This window comes from Typopeltis vanoorti, chromosome 10 (genome assembly GCF_054136105.1).
Source record: "Typopeltis vanoorti isolate ZY-2024b chromosome 10, IOZ_Tvanoo_1.0, whole genome shotgun sequence".
In the NCBI taxonomy this organism is placed as follows: Eukaryota; Metazoa; Arthropoda; class Arachnida; order Uropygi; family Thelyphonidae; genus Typopeltis; species Typopeltis vanoorti.
The window spans coordinates 64,508,324-64,536,165 of NC_143558.1; the positions used below are offsets into that span (position 1 = coordinate 64,508,324).

The following is a 27,842-nucleotide window of genomic DNA, read 5'->3' on the forward strand; positions in this document are numbered from 1 at the left end:
TTTCTACAATCCTTAGCATCGAAGTTTTTCCTCAAGACGTCCACACATCCCAACGATTTGGTTCAGCAAGCTGCAGCATACTGTCCAACGGACATATTCAAATATAGAAGACCAAAAGCTACATTAGCCTCCTATAGCGATGTATAATCTCCATGCCCATTCAGAGCGAGCAAATTGCTCATAAATTTTACCTTCACTGTAACCACAACAGATAGCGGGGAATATGAAAAGCATCTTGCTTCACCCCTAAAGACATAAATGTCAATTGGCAGGGTACTATAGGTTTGCACCCTGTCGTGGGTGGAGTTCACATAATAATAATAATAAATAATAATAATAATAATAATAACAACATCTGAGTTTAAGGAGAGGTATGATAGGTATTGTATGAATAATATTAGTGTTCTCCTACCGTGATGATTTCTAGGACTGCATGAAGATGCTTGGATAATAATTTCTGTAAAACGATTGTCTGCTGGAAACCTTGTGTTTTTATAAGGTCCCTGAAACAAGCAGCCAGCGTTTCTGCAGTGAGTTAACCCATACCACTTACCCATAACAAAATAACAATAATTTGCGCTCATAAAAAATAAAATAAATAAATAAAACTGAGACTCAAGAAATCGGTTTGTTTCAGTGTTTATTTTTTCCCTCACTTTAAAGCACTCTTTAAAACTGATGTTTAGTGTTTGAAAACTGATGTATAGGATTCATGCATCAACATTTTCACATTTTTTGTACAGCAATTGCCCGTTTTGTGTGCATGTGAGCAGCTGGAACTTGGATGCCCAGTTTTAATAATTATCAATAATAGTGCCGTATTTTACGACCTGTTATTCCTAGAAAATTATGAATAGCAATTTAATCAGTGCACCTTGAGATGTGGAACTTATTGTGGAATGGCCTTAGCATGAAACTAACCAAACGTAGAAACATGTCAAATGCTACTTGGCTAATATCTTCGACAGCGTCATTCGCAAATAATATAGATATTCACGATTGAGTTTGTCATCTGAATGACTACAGGTATTCCCATTTGTTAGTTTTGGAAAGAAAAGCTTAAGTACTGTATTGTTGATTTTTTTTAACCAAAAAAATAAGCATTATCAAAAAGAGAATGATGTTTTGAATTAAAAAAATAAACAACTGCATCATTCGTTTGAAACTTATTTGTGCATAAATATGAATTCGGGATACTCGTTTTTGTGTTAAAATAAATAAATATAATCCATTTTAGTCGCTTTTATAATTGTAAAGTTGCTTTCCCAGTATACATTCTGTACGCTATAATCAAATCATAAGTTTGCAAACCCATATCTTTATAATCGTTTATGGTTAATATAATAAGATTAAAGATTTAATAAATATTAAAATTTTACGTAAATTACTTCACAGCAGTTTAAAATTGTTTTAAAAAATTACACGACTATGCTAGATCCCACATAACCTCGAAATTAATTATGAACAGTATCACGAAAAACTTTTCCACATCTTACTACCCTTTGGTAATACTTTTGGAATGCTTGTATATGAGAATTAGTTGCATAGAATATAAAAGGGAGAAAATCATGAAAGGGAATGAAACTAGGCTGATGCAAGTGTTGTTTTGAATATCTTTGATTCATGCATGAGTTCATGATTGTAAAAATTATGCCTTTCATATGTTTTATTATATTTTGAGATCTGTGAAGTTAAGTAGGAGGTCTAATTCAGATTTTATGTCTCTCATACTTTACTTTAATTCAGCAAACGGTAATAAACTCACAACTTTCATTTTGTCCTCTGCCACAAATAAAATCCCTTCTGTGCTTGCCCCAATAACTTATTCACTTATATCCTTGTATTCATCAAGGTTTGTTATCCACACATTCTCAGCTCATTTCGCAGTCAGTATTCTGTTTTTTGGATAGCATCTTAGCTTTATTTGAATCCTGCTCCAAAGAACTTGGGACTTTATCTTAATCCTGCTCCAAAGAACTTGGGCAAATATGGGACTTTTAAAAGCCAATTCAAGCTTTCAGTATGCTTGGGGGGGGGTATCATACTGGGTATGAGATTTGTGTACCACCTAAAGACAATCAAAAATATCCATGCTTATGATGTGATTTGAAACCACTGTAGGCTTTTAAGTGGAGAACATATGCACTATTCACTTAGTCACCTTAGCTGGCAGTTTTGCAGATAAGTTATATTTAACAGTTGAGTGACAAGCAATAATGCATATATATATCTTTCATCTAGATAATAATAATCTTTCATCTAGATGTTTTCCCCCCTTCCCTTTGGCCTTTTTACAATTAGTGAAAACTAAGATGATATCAAAATTGATATGAAAGTTTTGTTTCACTTAGTATCAGATACATTTTATTTTTAATGTTCCTTCCAAACACTTACTAAAAACATATTCTAGTTAGCAATGCATTCTACAAATGCATTGCTAACTAGAATATTCATAACTTTATTTTTCATATTTTGTAGCATCTTTGGTTTGTTTGAAAATACTTCCGAATCAAAGTTTTATAAATTTTCAACTAAAACTTTGGTTAGATTTATTTAATTATGATAGTAATGAGGTCTTTTGTTTCTTAAAATCTTAGTTCATATCATGTCATCTAGGATGAAAGGAAGTTTCTCTAAAGAGTTTTCAACTGGAGGTGATTTAGCCAGTCTTATACTGGTGATAGTTTTTTTTACTGTTTCCTTTGCTAGATGTGGATTTAAGCTGTTGTGATAAACACAAGTTATCTCTATAATAGAATATCAAAGAAACATAGGAACTTGTGATATTCAGTACATTTTTTTTTTATTATAATAGCATTTTTTTAATAAGTATATCCACAGGGAAAGCTGAGTCAGCTCACAACAGGTGACAAATACAGAGTTAGAAATCAAAGATGGTAGCCATCTCTTACTATAGAGAACAAAGGAATAGTTTATTATAGTGGAAGGTTTAGTGAATTTTCTTTCAAGTAGTTTTGATACAGTATTTTTGATGAGGTTTTTGTTATAGAGAGTGAATTCACTATAAGTTTTTTGTTGTACTGAGAAATATTTGGTTTTAACCACAAACTGGAAGTAAAAATTTCCTACAATTGTTTTTTTTTTTTTTTGTCATTTAATGTACAGGGTATGCTGCAGGCCCTTCAAATATCTTTACTCATGGCCAAGTTCTTTTAAGTAAGGATTACAACACAGAAATGGTAAACAATGGTTGTTTTCAACTTCTAAAATAAATCTTGTTCTTGGGTTTTGGTTATTTTTTTGTGCTTTAAAAACATATCTAACGTGATCAGAGATATAAGGCTACATTCTCTATTAGTGGAGTTGTACTTCAGAAAGTGGATGAGATTCGGGATCTTGGAGTGATGGCGGATAGTGGACTGAAGTTCCATTGGCACATCACACGTGTTACAAAGACTGCACGTCATATTACTTTCATGATAAAAAGTACATTAACATGTAGGGATAAAGAGGTGGTGGATCTATATTATTATTATTATTAAGAGAGACCTCCAGGGAGGCCACATACCACACACAGCAGCATACTTATTCTTGAATTCATTCACACTGCTTGCACTCACAACATCCAAAGGTAATCCATTCCAATCATGCACCACCCTCTGAGAGAAAAATGTAGCCCTCACATCCTTCTTGGCAACCTTCATTCTCAACTTCCAAGGATGCCCTCTTGTCTTTTTCCCACCCACCATAAATTGAAAAATTCCATCAATTGAAATTCCTGTATGACCCTTTCAGAAGTTTGTAAGTCTCAATCATATTACCCCTATAATAAATTTAGTTTAATCCTCTATCCAAGTGTGAGCAAACAAAGTTTGTGCCTGAAAATATCTTCAGGACTGAGGTAAGATGGTACATCCCTTGGCAACTCGCAGCAAAGATGGATCAAGCTCTCATCACTCCTTGTCTCAGTATCTCCCATAATGCAAAGCACATCTCCTTGCAGACATGTATACTGCTATGCATTAAGGGAAGGGCCACTACCCAGACTGGTTTCCCTTTGTTTAAGTGCGAGGATACCTTTCCAAAAACTCGTAAAATCCCCCGGATCACCCAACAACGAGCAACCTGCAGGATCAGAAAGTCAGAAACTCAGTTGGCTCTACACCATGGCAGGTCCCCCCCCACACACACCACCGAACAGAGCTGCTCATTTGCTCATCTGGAAGGGTAACAGCCATGCCTCAGTTAACTTCACAGGCTACAGCATTGCCATTTATTACCCCACCACGCAGGCCCTTGGTGACAGCAACAGCTGAGCCTCAGTTAAAACTTCATGGGCTACAGCATTGCCATTCATCACCTAAGCTTCCAACTGGTTTCGACCTTTATTAGGTCTCGTCAGTGGGAGGCAGACCCAGAGTGGTGATACTAAGCCAGAAGCATTGGAGAGGTCATATTTACCTATACGAGTTAACAACCGGCATACCATTTTATTATTAAATTACTCTGGATTTAGAGAAAGATGTTGGAAGTTTATTTTGCACTTTATTAGACTATAATAAATTTAGTTTAATCCTTTATCCAAGTGTGAGCAAACAAAGTTTGCACCTGAAAATGTCTTCAGGACTGAGGTGAGGTGGTACATCCCTTGGCAACTCGCAGCAAAGGTGGATCAAGCTCTTATCACTCCTTGTCTCAGTATCTCCCATAATGCAAAGCACATCTCCTTGCAGACATGTATACTGCTATGCATTAAGGGAAGGGCCACTACCCAGAACGGTTTCAACCTTTATTGAGGTCTTGTCAGTGGGAGGCAGACCCAGAGTGGTGATACTAAGCCAGAAGCATTGGAGAGGTCATACATGTCCGCAAGGAGACGTGCTTTGCATTATGGGAGATATTGAGACAAGGAGTGATGAGAGCTTGATCCACCTTTGCTGCGAGTTGCCATGGGATGTACTACCTTGTCTCAGTCCTGAAGATATTTTCAGGCGCAAACTTTGTTTGCTCACACTTGGAAGAATTAAACTAAATTTATTATAGTCTAACCAAGTGCAAGATAAACCTCCAATATTACCCCTCTTTCTCCTGTTTGCTAGTGTCTGCAGTCTACAAATTCTCAATCTGTCTTCATAATCAGTATTCCACAATCCTAATATCATTTTTAACACTCTCCTTTGTACTCTCTCCAGTATATCAGAATCACAACGGAAACCAGGAGACCAGCCCTGTGTGCAGTAGTCTAAGTGAGGTCTTATCAAGGCCTTGTAAAGAGGCAAAATAACATCCTTATCTTTTGAGTTGTATTTGCAATCTTTGCCACATGGCCCCTGAACTTAACTTCCTATCTATTAACACTCCAAGATCCCTAGCCTCATCAGTTTCTTCTAGCCTAATCCCACCAGTATAATTGGATATCTAATCATGCCGAAGTGAATGACTACATTTACTCACATTGAACGGACACCCATTTTCCCATATCCACAATTCCAGCCTATTCAAATCATTCTGCAAGTTCTGCATATCAGCAGCGTTCCTGATTACCCTACCTATCTTTGCATCATCAACAAATAACTATATGTCACTTATCAAATCCTTCCCAATATCATTAATGTACAGATTGAATAACAGTGGACCAAGCACTGATCCTTACACCACTTGTTATTTTTTATTTTTATTTTTATTTTTTATTTTTTTATTAATCTTTGTACTGGTTATGGGCAGTACTACCCTTACATCACATCTAGACATCTCGTCCTGACTTGATATAGGCCTAAGCCTTTACAAGTGTTTTACCCTATGCCTGTTCTAGTTATTGTAGTCATTCTCTGGTGGCAATGCCATGCCACCAGTGTGCCCTGTAGGGCTCCCTCAAAGAAAGAACTTTTATATCCTTCTGCGTAAGTCCAAGCTGTTTTAAGTCCTTGTAACTATCTGCACTCCATATGCCATGTAAAGAGATGGTGGCGCTGGTAAACCTCGGAGTTGCCCCATGCTCCTCCCGTATCTTACTAACTAGATCTTGGTTATTTTTATAATAGTTTACTTTATTATTATGGCTATAGGCTAGTGGGTGCCCTGTTCCCACTACCTGGACATCAACTACCCAAATGTCACTCTCTTTTAATCACTAAATCTGGCTTACACAAACCCGTGGAGGTCCTATAATGTGGTTCCACCGCATTCTCCCAACCTTTGTTCTTAAAGCGGTTGTTCAGAATGGAGACCACAGCATCATACCTTCGCATGCAGACCTCATGGGTGTGGAAGCAACACTGGGCTATATGAGACAATGTCTCACTGTAGTGGCAGCCAGCCCTACAGTTTGAGTCGTCACTACCCCATCGAGCTGTGCGGGCTTGAGTAGGCAGGGCATTGATCCTTGTCCTGATAAGGTCAATATACTCGAACCCAGGGAGGAGTCTGATGCCATCCCTTACCCAATCATGCTGGGGAGGCACCAGATATGACTCTTTTAAAGGATCACCATCTACAGAACAGTACAACAGAGATGCCCACCTCTTGTGTTCTGCAGGTGCTGACTTGATTAAAGTACCTTGATAATGGGACCAGCCTTTAGCCTGCCCAAAGTCTTCTTGTATTAATGGGCTATAAAAAGCCTCTCTGCAGATAGTTCTAACTGTGCGATTCTTGACAGCTGCAGGCGTGGGATCAACCATCTAAGTGATGGAACCCCAAGCCCACCATCCTTCACCCTCGCATGGAAATATGCTGTAGGAGTGTCAGGCAGCAGTCGGAGCCATGATCTCATGGCTGAACGGATAGCCCTGTCCATTCGGGACAGTACCGAGATATATGTCCTACCAAGCACCAACTTATGGTAAAATCGAGGTAGGAGATAGTGGGAAAGGAGAAACCGTCTTTGCTGGGGCTTGAGAGGAGCTTTCCTCAATGAAGCAATCTCAGCTTCTAGGATAAAAGGGACAGAAGACCTTCCCTTTGGGGTGAATACGATACCGAGGTATCTCCACTCTTCCAGGATGGTCAAAGCATGCAACGGCCTCCTGTGCAGGGAAAACTCTATAGTCTCGACCTTAAGCTTCTTGTCACGACCAGAGGGGACAAGGGCTAAAGAGCAGGACTTCTCTACATTAATAGAAAGGCCTCGAATAGAGAAGAAGTCAACTGCCCGGTCAAGGAGTTCCCGCAAGCTTATCTTAGTAGAGGCTATGAGAATAAGATCATCAGCAAAGGCCATAGCATTAAAGGAAGAAGCGCCTAGAGAGTAGTCTATATGGCTAGGAAGAAAGTGAAGAAACTCATCTATGATGCAGTTAAAGAAAAGGGGAGATAGAGGATCACCCTGACGAACACCCCCCCCCCCCCGCACCGTGGAAATAGAAGTTGCACAGGACCCTGTAGTGATAGTGATGGAGCTACCCAAGTATAGCTCCATAACATAGGAAAGAAAGGGTTCTGAACATCCAACAATAGACAGCGCTCGAAGGAGAGCAGGAAGGGAGATGCTATCAAAGGCCTTTTGGAAGTCCAGCGATGCCATATATAGAGGCTTAAGGTGGCGTCGGGAATCAGAGAGAAGAAAGAAGATATATATTCTCTTAAACCTTGCAGACTCAGATCCCCCATATACCACTTTTTGATATCTGTCAGTCAGCCATCTTGTTATCCATGCTAATACTGTATAGGCTAATGTAAAGCATTGGTCAGACCACATATGGACTATTGTGCTCAGATTTGGTCACCAAGTTTTCAGTGTAATTAGAACACTAGAGGCTCTAAAGATGAATAACCAAAGTGATATGAGGACTCTGGAATGTTGGTTAAGAAGAGAGTTTGAAAGAATGTGGATTACAGGTTCGTGGATAGGAGGAAAAGAGGAGATATGATAGAGATCTTCAAATTAGTTAAGGGATTCTATTAAATTAATATGGAAGAAATTATTTATAAAAAGAATAGATGTTAAGATGGGAAGAATGTGAGGCCATCGCTGGAAGTTGTATAGCGATGTGGTGAAGAAGGGAGTGAAGAGTAGATTTTTTACTTGGAGAGTTGCGAGTGGAATGCATTGTGAGCGCAGATAGTATAAGTAACTTCAAAGCTCATTATGATGGACATGTTGTTGGTTGAGTGGGCCTTCCACAATAAGTCTGATGACTCATTTGCTGACCTCCGTGAATGGAGGTTACCTAATAATAATAACTCGCAGCTCTGTGGTCAAATAGCACAATTAGAGAGATGACTTTAATGAGAAGGAGTTTATCTCTTTTTTTTTTTCCCAAAAGTTTCCATGAAAAAATAGGCAAATGGTAGAGAGAGAGAGAGAGAACCCATTGCCATTCCCTTGATTTAGAGGTAAATATGGTTATGCATATGAAATATCCAGATGCGATCATAAAACAAAGAGTACAGTGACATGTTGGCTTTCTTAGTGAACAATCTGAAAGGCAAGCGACTGTGTCAAAGAGCAAATTCAAATAACCCAGAAACAACTCCATTCTTTCTTGACACATTAGTCACTCATCTTTCACCAACACATGTTGGTGGAAGATATCTGCATCATAAAGATAAGGAAGATATACCACAGAGAGGAAGATATCTGCATCAACAACCATATCACCATCAGCCCAACAAAATGGAATCTGCAAAACACTCATAGAGTCAGAGCTGTTTGTTCTAGTGGTGCAGCCCTTGCCACAGAATTCAACTGTCTCTGTTACACCTTTTTTGGCCAGTGGCTACAGCTCTTACAAAATAGAAAAAAAAATTCTATGTCCTCTTATCCCCCCCCTCCCAAAACATACAAAAAACAAAGCACCACTATTCCTATTCCGTATATCTTGGGTACATCTGAAAATATGGCCAAGTACTAATGATTTTCACACCGCATTCAAACCACATGTCAAATTAGCAACTGTGATCTGCTTTCTTAAGGACAAACTCCATTCCTTAGCACATCCTGGAGTGTGCACTTTGCTTGTAACTTGGCCTACTATGGACAGACAGGAAGATCTGTTAATCCATCCACTTGGAGAACACATGAAACACATTTGCTCTCATCATTATGGGAAGTTGGGACTCGCAGACCATGTTTTTGACACCTCTTTATGCAAGATTAAACAGAAGAAAACCCATGTGCTATATAGAAGTGGTTATGGATCAGAGAGGCCATTTTTAGAGTCAGTAGTGGCTATGAACACTCTCCTAATCTCAACAAGTATAGTTGCATTAATCTGCCAATAATTGGGAAGACAATCATCTGAAAATCACCTTCAATAGAATAATGGTAATAACCTCTTCCATGCAACATTAGAGGGTGCCAAATTAGGACCTGACTTTGAGTCTTTTATCCATTACAATTTGAATTGTTTTCACACACTAATTGTGTGGGCTATAAAAAGTAGTGGTGTTAGGATGCTGATTTGAAATTCGGCAAAATATAAGCTAGTTAATAAACATTTTTTTTATGATTTATTGTTTTTGTGTTGTAATACTGCAAAAAATAAATTAATAAATAAAAATAACATTCAGTGTTATTTTTATTTATTTATTTACATGTAGTTAGACAGAGAGGAACTGTTATCCTAAAAAGACTACAATTTGAAAGTATGAGATTTTGATGGGAATCTATGTATGATTTATAAAACAAGATCTGAAATAGGTGTGTGAGTATGTGTGTAACTATATTTTAAAAAAAACCCTTAAGAAATATAGTTACTGATAATTCTTAAATTTTGGGCATAAACACTCCATTATTGAGGTTTGGGTCATAGAGAAGGACCTTGGCACGTTCTTTAAAAAGATGTTTAAATTCGTGGAATCATCTATGCAATAAATTAGCACAATCCCAGAGTATCTTGTGGCCAATATAACTGCATATTCACAAAGCCAGTTTTATATTGTTTTCTCTACTCAATCCAAAAATGCGTTTAGTGATGGATTGGCCTGTTTGACTGAAGTAAAATATTATTATTATTATTATTATTATAGGTATCTCTATGGAGTCAGTAGACTCATTGCGGGAGACCCAAACTAGCAAAACGATATGTCATATCTCTTCTTGAATTCATTTACAGACGAAGAGCTCACAACTAAGTCAGGCAATGAATTTCAGTCATTCACCACCCTCCAGGCAAAAAACCATGTTCTGACACCCTTGTTAACCACACTCTTTTTTAATTTCCAGGGATGACCTCTTGTTCTTCCATCACTATCACAGCTGAAACATTTCCCCTGCATCAATCCTATAAAAACCTTTCAGTAATTTAAATGTTTCTATCATATCCCCTCTTCTCTGCCTATCAACCAACCTCTGCAATCCACAAGCTCTCAATCTATCAATGTAGGGAGCATTTTTTACATCACTCACCAACTTAGGCACTCTTCTCTGAACCCTCTCCACAGCCTCCTCATCTCCAAGGAATCCAGGTGACCAGACCTGAGCACAGTAATCCAAATGTGGAAGTATCAACGTTTTATAAAGGGGAATAATAACTTCATCTCTGGATGTCAGTGTGTTCCTCAACAACCAAGTAATCCTATCTGCAATTTTGGACACCTTAGCAACGTGTCCTCTGAACTTCATCTCCCTATCTACCAACATCCCCTAAGTCCCTAGCCTCATTGATCTCTTAGAGTACTGTTCCATCAATGTAGTACACAGCTGGTAATCTTTTAATCCCAAAATGCATGACTTTACACTTTTCCACATTGAACTGACATCCATTACCTTTTGCCCATTCTACCAGCTTATTTAAATCATCCTGCAAACTTTCAACATCAGCTTGATATTTTATTGCGCTACCCAACTTTGCATCATCAGCAAACAACTGAATATCTCCCGTTAAGCCATTTTCTATATCTTTTATATACAAATTAAACAACAATGGCCCAAGCACAGATCCCTGAGGTATATCCTGGACTCGACTCTTCCATACACCACCTTCTGGTATCTCTCCCTGAGCCATTCTCCTATCCATATCACCAATTTAGTATCCATTCCCATCTGCTTCAGTTTATGTAACAGTGTTCCATGGGGTATCCTGTCAAAAGCCTTAGCAAAATCCAGAAGTATCACTGTGTGGCCAGTTCCTTTGTCCAACTCAGATGTTATTCTATTATGAAAAGTTAATAGATTGCTAAGGCAGGACCCACCTTTACTTACCAACCATGTTGGCCCCTATAGAGTATCATATCCTGATCCACCCATTCTTGAATTTTGTCTTTAACCAACTTTTCCAATACTTTTACCACTACTCCTGAGATGATGATTGGTCTATAATTAACTACCGCAGTTTTAGAGCCACCCCCTTATGCAAAGGAACCACTTTGCCTAACTTCCACTCCCTAGGGACCATACCAGAGTTCAAACTTAAGTTAAATATCCAAGTAAGAGGGGTTGACAATTTATTTGCACATTCATGCAACAACCGAGCTGATATTCCATGTAAACCTACAGCAGATAACTTGCAAATACATAGAATTGAATAATTGCAAAGGTTGCACTCTATCCTTAGTAGATGTCAACAAAGGACTGATTGTATTAATAGGTTTAAACATGGTCTAATGAAAAAAAAAAAAAAAGATACCATTCTTCATGCACCTACATTGTTTTTTGAATTTCCAAATTCTATTGTGTTACATTGATAATGGTTTAAAAAACTTAAACTGAAATATTTGTATAATTACTGTTAATCATGTATCTTTGCACTGTGTTCACATGTATTTTATACTTCTTTTATAGATTCAGTGTTACATTCTCCATTGAAGAATGCATGTAGTTGTCTCTTAGAAGTTAACAGCTTTGTTATTATTATTATTTGACACCTCCAGGGAGTCCTAAGACTCATCAAGGGAGGGCACCTATTCTATAACTCTCCGTCTCCACCACTCAACCTCATTCACAAACCGCCTCATCTACACCAATGCCATCTACTGTCCACCATCACCACTATTATTTTCACAGACAATCACAAACATCCATGCCCACGACGGGATTTGAACCCGCAGTCTTTTGGCTGGAGAGCGGATACGCTAACCACTCGGCCAACCAGGAGTATCCTGTTAGATACTCCTGGTTGGCTATAATCTGTGGTATTGATTATTATAGTTTCATTTCCCTTATCTGCTCTGGTAATAATAATTTTTTTTTTTTTTTTTTTTTTTAAGATCTCTTAGTGCTATGTATTCTTCAGTGATGAGAATACTTCTGGGAGGTGTAGCTATTATTCAGATGTGGGCTAAATCAAGGTGAATAGTGTTAGAAGTTGCAAAAGGGTATTAGGTAATTCTCAATCTACTTAATCTATCACTGTCATAATATTGATAACAAGGATTTCTTTTGGTGTTATTTCAAAGTTAAAACCTTTGCTAAGAGATATAGAGGATAAGTTGCCCACAATTATTAACTGTTTGCAGAGAAATGTTTCTTCTCATCTTTTTACATATGGTAAAGAAAAGTGCATTCTTGCTTAAATTAGTTTTATTTTGGTAACATACCTCCTTGGCAGAATTCTTACAGATTACAGTAAAATGGAGAGAGAACATCGGAATTAAAAAGCTATGAACCAACATGGACGGAGTGAATTAGTATAATGTGTGCTCCGCGCCCTACATGTAGTTAGACAGAGAGGAACTGTTATCCTAAAAAGACTACGATTTGGAAGTATGAGATTATGATGACAATCTGCCTATGATTTATAGAATACTCCCAACCATAAACAAGTATGGATGAAAATAAACTTTCCAGGCATCTGGAATACTGTAATTCTGCATTTAAATCACAAAAAAAAAAGAACAACAACAAAAAAAAACATTCACACTGTGTCCAGAGGGCATAGTTAAAATATTTGAATAATTGCTTGATGTTCTATGTTATTTTTATCTTTGACAATTCCTTAATATTCAGTTTTTGACTTCTGTGTTGTTAATAAACCATTAAAATTCTTTATTAATAATAATAATAATTATTATTATTCAGGCCTCCATGGAGTCAAAAGACTCATCGTGGGAGGTCCTTCCTATGAAACACAAAGTCTATTATACCACTCCTTGAACTCATTGACCATTCTTGCTCTCACTGCTCTATCAGGCTATGCATTTCATGGTTCAACCACTCTCCATGCAAAGAAACCACTCTCACCCTCTTGCTCATAACTTCCTTTTACAACTTCCAGGGATAACAGATAAAACTTATGTTAGGAAAAATTGTTTAATATGTGCAGACTTTTCAGCTGGGTTATAATAGCCATTATCAATACAGTTGAAAAGAGATAAACAATGAGAATAACATTTAAATTACAAGTGCATCACAATATATCAGCTGCAGGAGGATAACTTCATCTACAACTATTCTTCTTCTCTTCCGCTCATGGCAGGTTGAGCTCTTCAAAGACGAATTTTCGCCATTTCTTTCTGTCTGCTGTCTTTTTTATGAAGTTTTATTATGGAGTTTAAGTGGGTGCTTTCTTTAATGTTGTCAATCCATTTCTTTCTTGGTCTTCCTCTGCTGAGCTGTCCTTCAATTCTACCATTTAATAGTATGTTTGGTAGTCTTTCTGGTTTTATTCTAGAAACATGTCCAAACCAGCTTAGTTGGCTGTTTTTTAGTGCTGCAATTATTGTCATTAAAGTGAAGTTCTTCTCTGACTTTTTCATTTGTTTTTCTTTCTGTCCAGTTCTACTGATTTTTCTTAGGCATATCATTTCAAAAGCATTGATTTTATCACTTTCTTTTTTCCTTAAGATCCAGCATTCTGAGCCATAGAGTACTGTGGGAATTATCATTGTTTTATATATCTTTAATTTGAGTTCTTTGTTTAATCTTTTATTGTTCCATATTTTTTGTAGTCTGCCCATTGCCATCCATCCATTATTGATTCTGTGTTTGACAGTTTCGAAATAGTCTAGATCTTCAGTGATCATTGATCCTAGGTAATTGAACTGCTTTACTTGTTCTGTATTATTGTTTCCTATTTTCATTTGGATTGCTTCCCTTTTTCTTCCTATTACCGTTAGTTTTGTGTTACTAAAATTGATTTTCATATCATATTTGTTACTTGTCTGATGCAGCTTGCTCAGGATATTTTCTAATTTTTTTTTGACTGTCTGTAGTGATAACTATGTCATCAGCATATTTTAAATGCGTTATAGTTATGCCTTCACACATCTGTAGTCCTTCTCTACTTCTTCTTTTAGGTACATGTTGAATAAATATGGTGACAATGGGCAGCCTTGCATAACTCCATTTTAAATTGCTATTTGATCTGTTTCCATATTTTTGTAATTCACTATTGCTTGTGTTTCTGAATAGTAATTCTTGATACAATTTAATATGTATTTGTCAAACCCTGTGTTTTTTTCTAGTATTTCAATGAGTTTGCTTCTGTTTATTGAGTTAAAAGCTTGTCTAAAGTCTATAAAACAGCAGTAGAGTTTTTTATTTTTGTCTCTCATAAGATCTGCTAATCTGTTTAATGTGAAAATTGCATCTATTGTGCTTCTGCTATTTCTAAATCCCATTTGCTCTTCTTCCATCTGTTCTATATAGGAATGTTTAACTCTGTTTTGAAGAATCCTAATGAATGTTTTTTAGCAATGGCTTAGAAGAGTGATACGTCTATAGTTAGTGCAGGATCTGACATCTCTTTTTTTTTGTGGATAGGTATGATCTCGCCTGTTCTCCATTCTGTTGGTAAATTTCCTTTCTTTAGTATTTTGTTGAACATTTCCCTTAGGTAATTTATTATGCTTTCTCCCCCCTTTTCTAGAATTTCATTTTGAATGTTGTCTATGCCTGGTGCTGCATTATTTTTCATTTGTTTGATTGCTTTATGTATTTGTTCATTTAGTATGTCTTTTGTGTCAGAAGTTTCTTCTCGGTTGAAGGCACCTTGATCTGTGTTTTCTTCAACTGCAAATGTTTCTTTAAAATGATTAATTCATATTTCTTTTATTGTTTCATGGCTACTTGCGGTTCCATCTTTTTGCAGTATTGAAACTGGGTTGGGTGAGTATGTTCTAGTTATCTCTTTATCTATTTCATAAATTGTCTTGGAGTCATGTTTTTTGTATGCTTCTTCACATATTCCTGCTTTTTCTTCTAAATGTGATTTTTGCTAATCTGCATTTGTCTATTTCTTTTTTCAAATTTTTGTATAATATTATATTTTCTTCATTATCTTCTTTTGAGAGGTTAGTTTTGGATATTCTTTTTTTCTCCCATAAGTCCAAAATCTCTGGTATAAGCCAATTTTTGTTTACTCTTGTCTGGTAGCCCAGGTGTTTTGTTGCTGTTTCTTTAATAATTTCTTTACCTTTTTTCCAAGACTGTATCTAAAGCAAGATTATTTAATTTTTCTTTTAATATTCTCTGATAGTTAGATCTTGTCAAGCTATCATTGAGTTTTGAGATGTCTATCTTCTTTTGTGTTTGATGGTTTATTCTCCTTCTTTTGAAACTGATTTTTAGTTTGGCTGATAGTAGTTCATGGTCTGTATCCATGTCAATCTTTTTTAATGTTTTGACATTTTGGAAGGAATGTTTCCACTTTTTATTAATGATTATATAGTCTATACAGGTTTTGATTTCATTGTTTGGTGATGTCCGGGTGTATTTTGTGTTGTGGCCTGTGGTAAAATAAGGTATTTGTGATTAACAGTTGATTTATCTTGCAAAAATTAATCAAATCCTCTCCTCTCTCATTCATCTCTCCATGACCGATGTTTGAATTAAAATCTTCCATAATAATCAGGATATCTCTTGTACTTGTTTGCCTGATTTCTTCTTGCAGTTGTTCAAGAAATTGGCTATATTTCTCCTCTTCATGTGATTGGTCTAGGGCATACATTTCTATTATTTTTATATATATAAAAAAAATCAGCTAATACTTTTTTATTCCCATATATAGGTAATAGTTGAGGCCGTTTTTTTAGCCTTATCTAACTTTTGGAGACTGTGTGGGCAGTTCAGTGTCCACTGGTACCCATTCAGAGATGGATGGCTGGCCCAAGGCTATCACTAATTAAGCGGCATGGAGTGAAGAGAGATGGCTCAACAAGTGCAGCCATCTTGTGGTCCCTAACCCTAATACTCGTATTCAATGTCTTAAATAATGTGGGTTCTACAGTCGATTTTCTTGAATTTACAGGACAAAAAACCCGCTTGCCCGTGCCAGAGATCGACTAACTCAGGAACCAGTCGAAAAGAGGCTTAGAAAAATTTCTTCTAGTTGCACTAGATTCAAAACCAAGAAGTCTTCCTTCGTGCAGTCAAGCGCGGTGGTGTGCAAATGCCACATCCACTATATATTCCTTTTTCTTTTGCTTTGAATCTTACTGAGATGATTTTAGAGGAAAGTGGTCTTACGTCAGCTATTGAGTTTAGGAGCCATTTTTTAATGATTAGTGCTACCCTCTCTGTGATGGTTATCTTTCCTTCCTGAGTAAAATATGCTTGCATTTTTTATGTCGATTTTTCCTTCGCCTGTTCAGTGGGTCTCTGAACTCCCACTATTTCCCATTTAAACAGTTCAGATTCTCTCTCTATCAGTTTTAATTTGCCAGGTTTGTACAACATTCTGATGTTGATGGTTGAATATGCAGTTTGCGTTACACATAACAGTCTTCTCGCCTACTCTATGTGGGATTGAGTTAGGCGCATCAGCTCTCCCGTACGCGGTAGCATTATTTCAATCAGCAGGAAAAAAAAAAACTTTTTTTTTTCTGCTGATTGTTCTTCTGAGATTCATTTCGAGCAATATCAAGGGCATATCAAAATTAATTTCAAGAATCTGATAAGTCTGGTTTATTGTGGCCATGATAGCCAAACCAAACTAATAAAATAATTGCCTTATGCTTTCTTAATTTTGGGAAGTCATCTTTAATAACATTTAGATTTTAATAAATCTGAAAACAAACCAGAACTCAACATCACCAGAGTTAAAGATCGGTACTATCAACGTAAGAAGCCTGAATGGCAAAGAAATGGAGCTAGTTGAGGAATTAGATAAGTACCAGATCGACATAATAGGGGTGACTGAAACAAAAAAGACAAAAACTGATGAGATCTTTCTGAGCAATAAATACAAAATGTTATATTCAGGCAATGACAATCAAGGAAAACAAGGAGTAGCTATAGTATTCAACACAAAATACGAGGCTAATCTTCTTGAATGGCACTCAGTCTCAAGTAGAGTAATGTGGGCAAATATGAGAATGGGGAACTGGACAATGAGACTTATTTGTGCCTATGGTCCCACAGAAGGTTCTATTAAAGTAGAAGTGGAGTAATTTTTTCAGGCTCTAGAGAAAGCTACTGACACAATGAAAAAGGAAAAGTTGATCCTTGTTGGGGATCTAAATAGCAGAGTAGGAAGTGATTGTCAGATATACAAAAATATTTTGTGAAAATTTGGAGAAAAGAGCAAAGCTAATAATAATGGTAAATAGCTGTTGGATTTCTGCTCAGGACATGGACTGGTTATTACTAACTCCATGTTCCAACATAAAAATGTGCACAAATTCACATGGAGAGAAGAGGCTAGGAATAAGAAAAAAGTCTCATTGACTATGTTATTGTTGAGAGTGTTGTTTTATCCCTTGTGCAGGACACCAGAGTGTGGAGAGGATTTGAAATTGGAAGTGATCACTATTTAGTCTTGAGCAGGATATAATTGAATTTCATATTGAAAAGAATAACATGCAAGAAAGTTTTAAAGCGAATAAAAGTTGAGCAGCTCTCAGATGTGAACTGTAGAGTAAAATACACAGATTATTGAAGAAAAAATGAAAGAGTTTGAGAACAGGAATCAAACCTTGGAGATTCAGTGGCAAACTCTGAAGAAAACATTGATTGATTCTGCCACAGAAGCATGTGGTGAGGTTGTCTGCAAGGATAAAAAAATCAAAACTCCGTGGTGGACACAGGAAGTTAAAGAGGCAGTGAAGGAAAAGAAGAAAGCATATCAAAAGTTCCTGTCAAATAAGTCAGCTTGTGCTCTTAGAGAATATAGAGACAAATGCAAGAATGCTAAACAGTGTGTAAAACTAGCTAAATAAAAGTCATGGGAGGACTTTGGAAAGAATATAGAAAATAAATATCAAGAAGGTGGCAAAATATTCTGGAGGTTGTTGAAGAAGCTTAGGAATGGAGGAAAGAGTGCTGTAAAAGGAGTTAGAGATGATAAAGGTGACATGAAAACAGGAGAAAAAGATATCCTTGAAGTATGGAGTAATTACTTCGAAAACCTGCTAAATGTAACAAGCAGTGATTACAGCACGGTGGTAAAAAACAATGCCTACGCATGCTGTCAGGAATACATATCCATACTTGAAGTAGAAAAAGCCATCAAAGGCTTGAAATGTGGAAAGGCAGCAGGAGTAGATGATATTCGACCAGAAATGCTGAAGTATGGTGGTATAAGAGTCTTACAGTGGCTGCACTGCATTAGTTCAGAAAGCCTGGACAGAGGGACGAATTCCCGATGATTGGAGTAGAGCTCTCATAGTACCCATATATAAAAAGGGAAATAAAACTGAATGCGAGAATTCCAGAGGTATTTCCCAGCTGAGTGTTCCTGGCAAGATCTATGCAAGTATACTTGAGAAACGGTTGAGAAGAATTGTGAAAGAAAAGTTTGGTGAATAACAAGCTGGATTCAGGCCAAATAGAGGCTGTCAGGATCAGATCTTCACTTTACGACAAATAGTCGAAAAAGCATGGGAATATAACAAAGATCTGTATTTGAGTTTTGTCGATCTAGAAAAGGCATATGACAAGGTGCCAAAGGAAAAGCTATTCAATACACTGCAGTTATATGGTGTGAATGGGGCATTATATCAAGTAATACTTAGTCTTTATTTGAGTTGTAAGTCGGCAGTTAGAATTGGAGGAAGTACAGGAAGATGGCTTAATGTTAAATCTGGTGTGAGACAAGGATGTACATTATCCCCTCTGTTATTCATTATCTATATGGATCACATTATGAAGGAAAGTGGTATTAAACGTGAAATCAAAATTGGAGATATTAATGTCAGCTCTTTGCTTTATGCGGATGATGTTATACTTCTAAATAAATCCGCTACACGTCTGCAAGATTCTCTGACTAAATTGAATAGCTGTTGTAATAGATATGGTATGGAGGTCAGCAATAAAAAGACAAAGACAATGAAAATAGGCAGAATCATTGAAAAATGTCAACTGTGTTGTGAATGGAGAACCTGTGGAACAAGTAATACATTTCAGCTACTTAGGCACGATTTTCAATGAAAATGGTAAATTAAATATAGAAATAGACAACAGAATCAGCAAAGCTGGTATGGTGGGAAGTCAATTGAATAAATTCATATGGAATAAGAGAAAAATTAGTCGGAACACTAAATTAGCTGTATACAAAACGGTGTTCAAACCAGTTTTAACTTATGGATCTGAGTCAGAAGTAAAACACTTGACCAAAGACTAGAGACCACAGATATGAGAGTCCTTAGAAAGATTATAGGGGTTAACAGATGGCATCAATGGCAATATCATATTAAAAACAACGATATTAGGAAAGAACTAGACATTGTCAGCATCCAGGAATGTATTAGCAGAGCTAATCTCAGGTGGTATGGTCACTTAAACAGAATGGGTGAGGAAAGATTAGCAAAACAAATATTTTCTGCCAGGTTGGCAGCAAAACGACCCAGAGGAAGACCAAGATATAGGTGGATTGATACGGTACAAAGTGCCTTAGACGATAGAAATATAAGATCTGATAATGTTGGAGTCTTGACAAGTAACAGACTGATTTGGAGGAAAATTGTAGATAGGAAGTTAGTAATGATGTAATTTTTTTCATGTACATCCCTTGAGGGCACATGGCAGGAATTTGATGATGATGATCTTTAATAACGCTCCTCATTGATGAGTTTCATAAAATTGTAATTATTTTTTTTTTTTTTAAATTCTTACAGCTATTAGAATTAAAAAAAAAATAAGTACAATTTTATGAAACCTATGCATGAGAAGTGTTATTTAGGATGACTTCCCAAAATTGAGAAAGTATAAGGCAATTATTTTATTAGTCTGGTTTATTGTGACTATGATATCTACAATAAACCAGACTCATTAGATTCTTGAAATGAAATTTGCCTTGATATTGCTCCAAATGAATCTCAGCAGAACAGTCTGTCTGCCCATAATAACAAAGGCTGCAAGAACAAGGGATCCTGTAAACTCCAGGATAAGGGAGAAGGATATTTGTTTTTTGGAGAGACAAGGAAGGAATTTAGTTTACGAACTGGATGGAAAGAAATTCTACGGCAATCTGAGAAAGAGGTCTTGCAATTTTCTCTTATAGTCCTTTAATACATGGAACTAAAATTCTAAAAATTTCTTCTAGAATTAGGATTTAGGAGGATTAGAATGTGAAAGCCACATTTTGCATTATAACCATTAGAGATGAAATGACAGTTCATATTTACAAGAGAATCAGTAGAACAAATTTTATGAGCTCTGTGAACTAAAGTTTTTAATCACACCATATTTCTGACAATAATGAGAGGTAATGATGTGAAGTAGCATTAATGTATTTACCAGTATGCATCAGTTTTCTATATACTGAGAACTGTAGACAGTCATTAGGTTGACACAAAATGAGAGCATCTAGAAATGGAAGAAAAGGAAAAACATCATCCACATATCTGTACCAAATGGATGGCTTAGGTAACAAACGTTGAGAATATGTTGTTCAAATCATTCGACAAAATAATTTGCTAGAGTAGAAGAAATCGGAGATCCAATAGCTGTTCCCTCTATCTGCTTGTACAATTTGCTTTGATACCTAAAGTATTTTGAATTAATGACAAAATTTAATAATTTTAAAATATCAGAAAGAAAATCATTATGTAATAATTTGATTCTATCAGCCAGAGGGATGTTTTTTTTTTTTGATATCTAAAGTATCCTGAATTGCAGGCATCTTAAATCTTATTTCAAGAATAAAATTTCAGGATTATCTTTACAACACACACACACACACACACACACACACACACACACACACACACACACACACACACACACACACACACACACACACACACACACACACACACACACACACACACACACACAAAATTTGATGTTGTTTCACTTTTCCATAATTTTCCTCTGGCTGAAACAATCAAATACCTAACATAAGTGTCATCTGTTTTTTTTTTTATTTATTTTTTTTTTTTTTTATTTTATTTTTTTAGTGTTATGTCTTTTACGTCTTGATTTTTAAATCAACTGTATTAATTTCAACTTTAATAACATCATTTATGAACCACTGAACCCTTTCTTTCACAAAGCACACAACCCCCCCCCCCCCCAATTGTATGATTGGAAGGGTTGGTTAGAATAGATATTAGAACAGAGCCAATAATCATCTATTCTAATTAGACTCAGCCATATTAGCCAGTGGCTGTGATTACAACATAAATTAACAAAATCCGAATTATCAACTACCAGCCCACAGTATGTGGTAATAATGTTACCATTATTACCACTCTTTGTATCAAGGACACTTCAGAACTTTATTATTATTATTATTATTTGACACCTCCAGGGAGTCCAAAGACTCATCGAGGGAGGGCACCTGCTCTCTATAACTCTGTCTCCACTACTGACCGCAACTACACCAACGCCATTTACCGCTGACCACCACTAGTATTTCTACAGGCAATCACAAACATCCATGCCCACGGTGGGATTCGAACCCGCAGCCCTTTTGCTGGAGAGCTGATATGCTAACCGCTCGGCCAGCCAGGCTGGCCAAGTCTTTCACATCTTTCAAACATTACATAAGGCTACTTGTTCTCATGTATTTTCTTACAGACCAATCTCCTTCCCTCTTAGTTCTAGAATCAGCAGAGTTTCTTGCATCTGCTAGCTGTCTTGTTTTGGACACACTGGAAGAACAGCCAGCACCTACTCTAGGGAGAAAAAAAAACCAGAGACATACACTGCTTGGAAAGAAATCAATGGACATCCCCATGGGCAAGGTACATCGTGCCATGTAACGAGTCACATGTTTATAGCCAATAGAAATTGGAGGAATATCATGCTCCCATGTCACTACAACTGTCTGGGTGAATGGCTGCAAGAAGGAGAAACTGAGTTTGAAAGAGACATTATGATAGGATGCCACACTTCCGGCCTATCTGTTAGGCAAATTGTTGACAAATTGAGCCATCCCAGGTCGATAATCAGTGATTCCATACTGAGATAGAAGCACAGAAAGTCAATTGCAAGTGCCACCTGCAGTAGATGACCCACCACACTCACCGAATGTGACTATGGTGCTATGAAGGATAATATGTAAAAACCACCATTCATTGACATGTTGAATTCAGAGTTTTGGGTATCGACTGGAACATGAATCTGCACAAAAACATTCAGAACTGAGGCAGACAATATGGATTTCCATGGTAGAACCACAATATGCCAGCCCCACATTACCTGAACCAACATGCAGTGTCATCTTCTGTGGTGCAAAGAGCACGCACTGTGTGATGTGGAAGCTTGGAAAGCTATGTTATGGAGTGACAAATCGTTCTACATCCTCTACTGAGTAGATGGACAGGCGTCGATGTGGCAGATGCCTGGTGAATGTCTCTTACCAAAGTGTGTAACCCCACCTGTGAAATTCGTGGCAGTGTGATGGTCCTGTTTTTTCCTGGTTTGGCCTCAGGCCTCTGTTTGTGGTGCCACAAACACTGAACTCCGAGAGGTATCTGAACATTCTGGACAGTGCAGGGCTTCTTACTCTATGGCATTTCTACGGAACTGACTATTGTCTTTTTCATCAAGCCAGTGCACTATGTCATTAGGCTGCTGCTGCAACTGCATAGTTTGTAGACATGAATGTCACCACACTTGACTGATCTCAACCCTATTGAACATCTGTAGGGTGAACTGGAGCATTGGGTGAGGTCAAGGGACATCTGTCCCCCAGGATCTCATTACTTGCCTATAGGAAGAATGGTTCAATCCTTTCTTTTAGGGTTACACGGTGATCAGCATTCATTTTAAAAATTTTATGGAATTTACAACCGTGTTAAAAAAAATTTTTTTTATTTTCCCAAACATATGGAAGATATATATTCGACCTTCCTCACTAAGAATAACAACTATAAACAGGACTGTAGAAAATCCAAAATTGTAATACTAAAAATAGGACACCAATTGTTTCTGAAAGAAAACCATCTAAAAGAATGTTTATTCCTGTTATTGTAAAATAGAATTTAGCTTGATGTAATTTATATATATATATATTTTTTTTTTCACCAGAGGTCACGCCAGTAGAATAACATGTGATCAAATTATTGTTTCTCTAGCTTACAGTCAATGATGTAACTCAGTTTGTCCTGTATATTTATGCACGCTCCAGATGATGATCTTGATGTGAAGATCGAAGCGTCAGGATAATTAAAAAAATTTTTTTTAACACGGTTGTAAACTGCATAAAGTTTTTAAAATGAAGAATGGTTCAAAATTCCCATTGATCGCTATCATACCCATGTGGAAAGTATGTCCCATAGGATTGCTGCAGTTGTTGCAGTGAAAGAAGATCCTATGTCTTATTATGGCGAGCACCATGGCTGTTTGTTCCTCACACTATGGTGTCTGCTGACTTCTTTGCAGCAGAGTATACACACACACACACACATACAGGGTGTTCGGGATAAATTTGACAGTTTCGTAAGGAAAAAGAAAATCTTCTTTGTATCTATTAAATTTAATGAATTGACAAAAAAACATTACAGGCAGAGTTGATTACAATACTATCAACAAGATTTACTCAAAATAACCACCATTAGCATCGATCACAGCTTCAATTCTGCTTCGGAACCTCGAACAAGCTGATGCTACAGTCTCCCTGGGAAGGGCCGCAAAAACTGTTTTAATTTTATCCATTAACTGGGCTTTTGTATTACTGGAAGTGCGATTGGTGTCTTTTTCAACTGCGCCCCATACAAAATAATCCATGGGGTTAAGGTCTGGGGAGTTTGGAGGCCAAACATTTGGACTGGTGAAGTCGTAGAAATTTTCAGACAACCATTTTTGACTTTTCCCAGAGGTGTGGCAAGGGGCCGAATCCTGCTGCCATACATACGGCCTACCATTGGCTACCCTTGTTATCCAGGGCTTGACTACAGTTAGCAACTCCACGAATAAAGCCCGAATTCCAATGCCAGGGTTCTTCAACACCTGTTCCTGCAGATTTGCGAGGAATTCTGCTGTACGAACGCAATCAGATCGTCTGCTAGGGATCTTTCTTCTTGCTACATCCTCGTAGTCACCATTGCAAGTCTCTAGTTCATGCCTGATTGTTTTTACTGTATTCAGGGAGCATTGGGCAGCAGTCGTAATATCCTTATTTTGATGGCGGGCACGAATCATCATGATACAAGTTATTCTCTTCCATGATTCAGGTGGGTTCCAGCTATCCATCCTTTCTGACATCTTGTATATGAATGAAGAAGGGTCCAAACTTTTAAATGAAGAGAAGTGTGTGTTAATACATGTAACTTACGGAAAAATATAATTAATTATAAATATGTCAAATTTATCCCGAACACCCTGTATATATATATAGGAAGTACATATGCTGTCACAAGACTCATTGTCGAAGTATCACTTGCCAGCATAGTCTATCATACCCTCCTCTTTCAACTTTTTCATTATTTGCACTCTCACCACCTTCTTAGGCATTGCTGTCCATGATTGCATCACTCTCCAAGCAAAAAGCTTTACTTCTTACCCTCATACTTAACACTTCTTTTTGAATTTTTTTCATTATATTATGAAAAATCTTCTCAATGTGAATCTGGTAAATACCTCATCAGTTCAAATGCCTTAATTATACTCATCCCCATCTTCTTCCATCAAACTTTGTAGTTAGCATGCCTAAGTCTCATCATAGCCAACACTGTATAGTTCTGATGAATCCTAATGATGAGATCTGAGAGTGCAGTTATCCAGATGTTGTCTGATCATGGCTTTATACAACAGAACTACCATCCTTTATCTCTGCTGGTCAGCATCCTCCTTCTTAGTTTTGCAGCAGTTCTCTTCTTATCTTCACAGCTTTCTGTTATTTTGCATATGTCCACTGAATTTCAAATATCTATCTAGAATTCCTTCAGGAACCCTTATTCCTACAGTATAATTCCATCAAGTGTAAATATGAGGTATTCCATCTTTGGATCCCAAATTTCAAAAAGATACATTTCTCTGTATTAAAAGGACTTTCCCATTCATTTCTCCACATTTTCAGCTTATTGAAAAACTCTTGAAGATCCATAACATCAGCACTATTACTAATAACACTGCCAAGCTGTTTGTCCTTTACAAACAACTGAATATCTATATCATCATCATCAAATTCCTGACATATATCCTTATGGGGTGTACAGGATATGATAGTACTACGTGAAAAATTTACATCCTTACTAACTTCGCTTCCTATCTACAATTTTCCTCCAAATCAGTCTGTTACTTGTCAAGACTCCAACATTATCAGATCTTATATTTCTATCGTCTAAGGCACTTTGTACCATATCAATCCACCTATATCTTAGTCTCCCTGTGGGTCATTTTCCTGTCAACCTGGCAGAGAACACTTGTTTTGCTAATCTTTCCTCATCCATTCTGTTTAAGTGACCATACCACTTGAGATTAGCTCTGCTAATGCATTCCTGGATGCTGACAATATCAAGTTCTTTCCCAATATCCTCGTTTTTAATATGATATTACCATTGATGCCATCTTTTCATGCCTCTAATCTTTCTCAGGACTCTCATATCTGCGGTCTCTAGTCTTTGGTTAAGTGTTTTACTTCTGACCCAGCTCTCAGATCCATAGTTTAAAACTGGTTTAAACACTGTCTTGTATACAGCTAATTTAGAGTTCCGACTAATTTCTCTCTTATTCCATATGAATTTATTCAATTGACTTCCTACCATACCAGCCTTGTTGATTCTGTTGTCTATTTCCATATTTAATTTACCATCTTCACTAAAAATCGTGCCTAAGTATCTGAAATGTTTTACTTGTTCTATGGGTTCTCCATTCAAAATGTAATTGATATTTTAAATGCTTCTGCCTATTTTCATGGTCTTTGTCTTGTTATTGCTGTCCTTCATACCATACTATTATAACAGTTATTCGCTTTAGTCAGGGAATCTTGCAGACTGGTAGCAGATTTATTTAGAAGTATAACATCATTCACATGAAGCAGAGAGCTGAGATTAATGTCTCCAATTTTGATATCATGTTTAATACCACTTTTCTTCATAACGTGGTTCATATAGATAATGAATAACAGATAGAATAATGTACATCCTTGTCTCACACCAGATTTAACATTAAACCATCTCCTGTACTTCCTTCAATTCTAACTGCTGACTTACAACTCGAATAAAGACTAAGTATTGCTTGATATAATGCCCCATTGACACCATATAACTGTAGCATATTGAATAGCTTCTCTCTTGGCACCTTGTCATATACCTTTTCCAGATCAACAAAACTGAAATACAGATTTTTGTTATATTCCCATGATTTCTCAACTATCTGTCATAAAGTGAAGATCTGATCCTGACAGCCTCTATTTGGCCTGAATCCAGCTTGTTCTTCACCAAGCTTTCTTCCACAATTCTTCTCAACTGTTTTTCAAGTATACTTGCATAGATATCTTGCCAGGAACACTCAGCAGGGAAATACCTCTGGAATTCTCACATTCAGTTTTATTTCCCTTTTTATATATGGGTACTATGAGAGCTCTACTCCAATCATTGGGAATTCGTCCCTCTGTCCAGGCTTTCTGAACTATGCAGTGTGCCACTGTAAGACTTTTGTACCACCATACTTCAGCATTTCTGGTCGAATATCATCTATTCCTGCTACCTTTCCACATTTCAAGACTTTGATGGCTTTTTCTATTTCAAGTATGGATATGTATTCCTGACTGTATACCTGTTGAGTGTTTTTTACCACTGTGCTATCACTGCTTGTTTCATTTAGCAATTTTTTAAAGTAATTACTCCATACTTCGAGGATATATTTTTCTCCCATTTTCATGTCACCTTTATCATCTCCAACTTCTTTTACAGCACTCTTTCCTCCATTTCTAAGCTTCTTCAACAATCTCCAGAATATCTTACCACCTTCTTGATATTTATTTTCTATGTTCTTGCCAAAGTCCTCTCATGACTCGTGTTTAGTTTTCTTACATTTGTCTCTGTATTCTCTAAGTGCTCTTTTGCTGAATATCTACCTCTCTTTAATATCTATCTGAATATCTATCTTTCTTTCATTCACATGAAAACACAAGGAAATAAGTAAATATTTATTTAAAGCAATATATTTCAACTGAATATTATAGGCCATCATCAGTGGCAATGATAGTTAATTACAAGTTAGAACAATGGGTTGATTTGAAACAGAGCCATGTGATGTTATACATGAAACAAGCAATGGTATAATTGAGGAAACTTTGTATTATTAATTATTCAGTAACTGTATTTAAAAAAAAAGACTTCAGTGGTGTGTGATTAGAATAAGACTCTCTATTGTAGATAGTGAGGGACATTAGTTCTAATTGAAGTTTGGAAGGTCAAGTAAAGCCTCAGCGCATTCCTTAAACATTCAAATTTTAGTGACATAGATTAAGTAAATGTTAAATTAAAGATTCCAAGAAATTTTATTTTTATTTTTAATTCTTTATCCAAATATAAGCACACAAAGTTTGTGCCTGAAGTAACTTGAAGACTGGGCAACTCATATATAGGCGCTAATGGTTTCACATCACTTACCTTAGTATCCCTTAATGCAAAATACATATCCTTACAGACATGTATAATGCTATCCATTA

General features: G+C 36.7%; 1 protein-coding gene across 1 annotated transcript in view; it reads left to right on the top strand.

Moving 5' to 3' along the window:
• The first annotated feature begins 779 nt into the window (after window positions 1-779).
• The window catches only part of LOC150102472 (general transcription factor 3C polypeptide 1), a 41,806-nt gene continuing 14,743 nt past the window's right edge, over window positions 780-27,842 (top strand). Inside the window, exon 1 of the mRNA XM_090399161.1 lies at window positions 780-1,026. The gene's annotated coding sequence lies outside the window, so the exon portion shown is untranslated. The remainder of the gene's footprint in view (window positions 1,027-27,842) is intronic.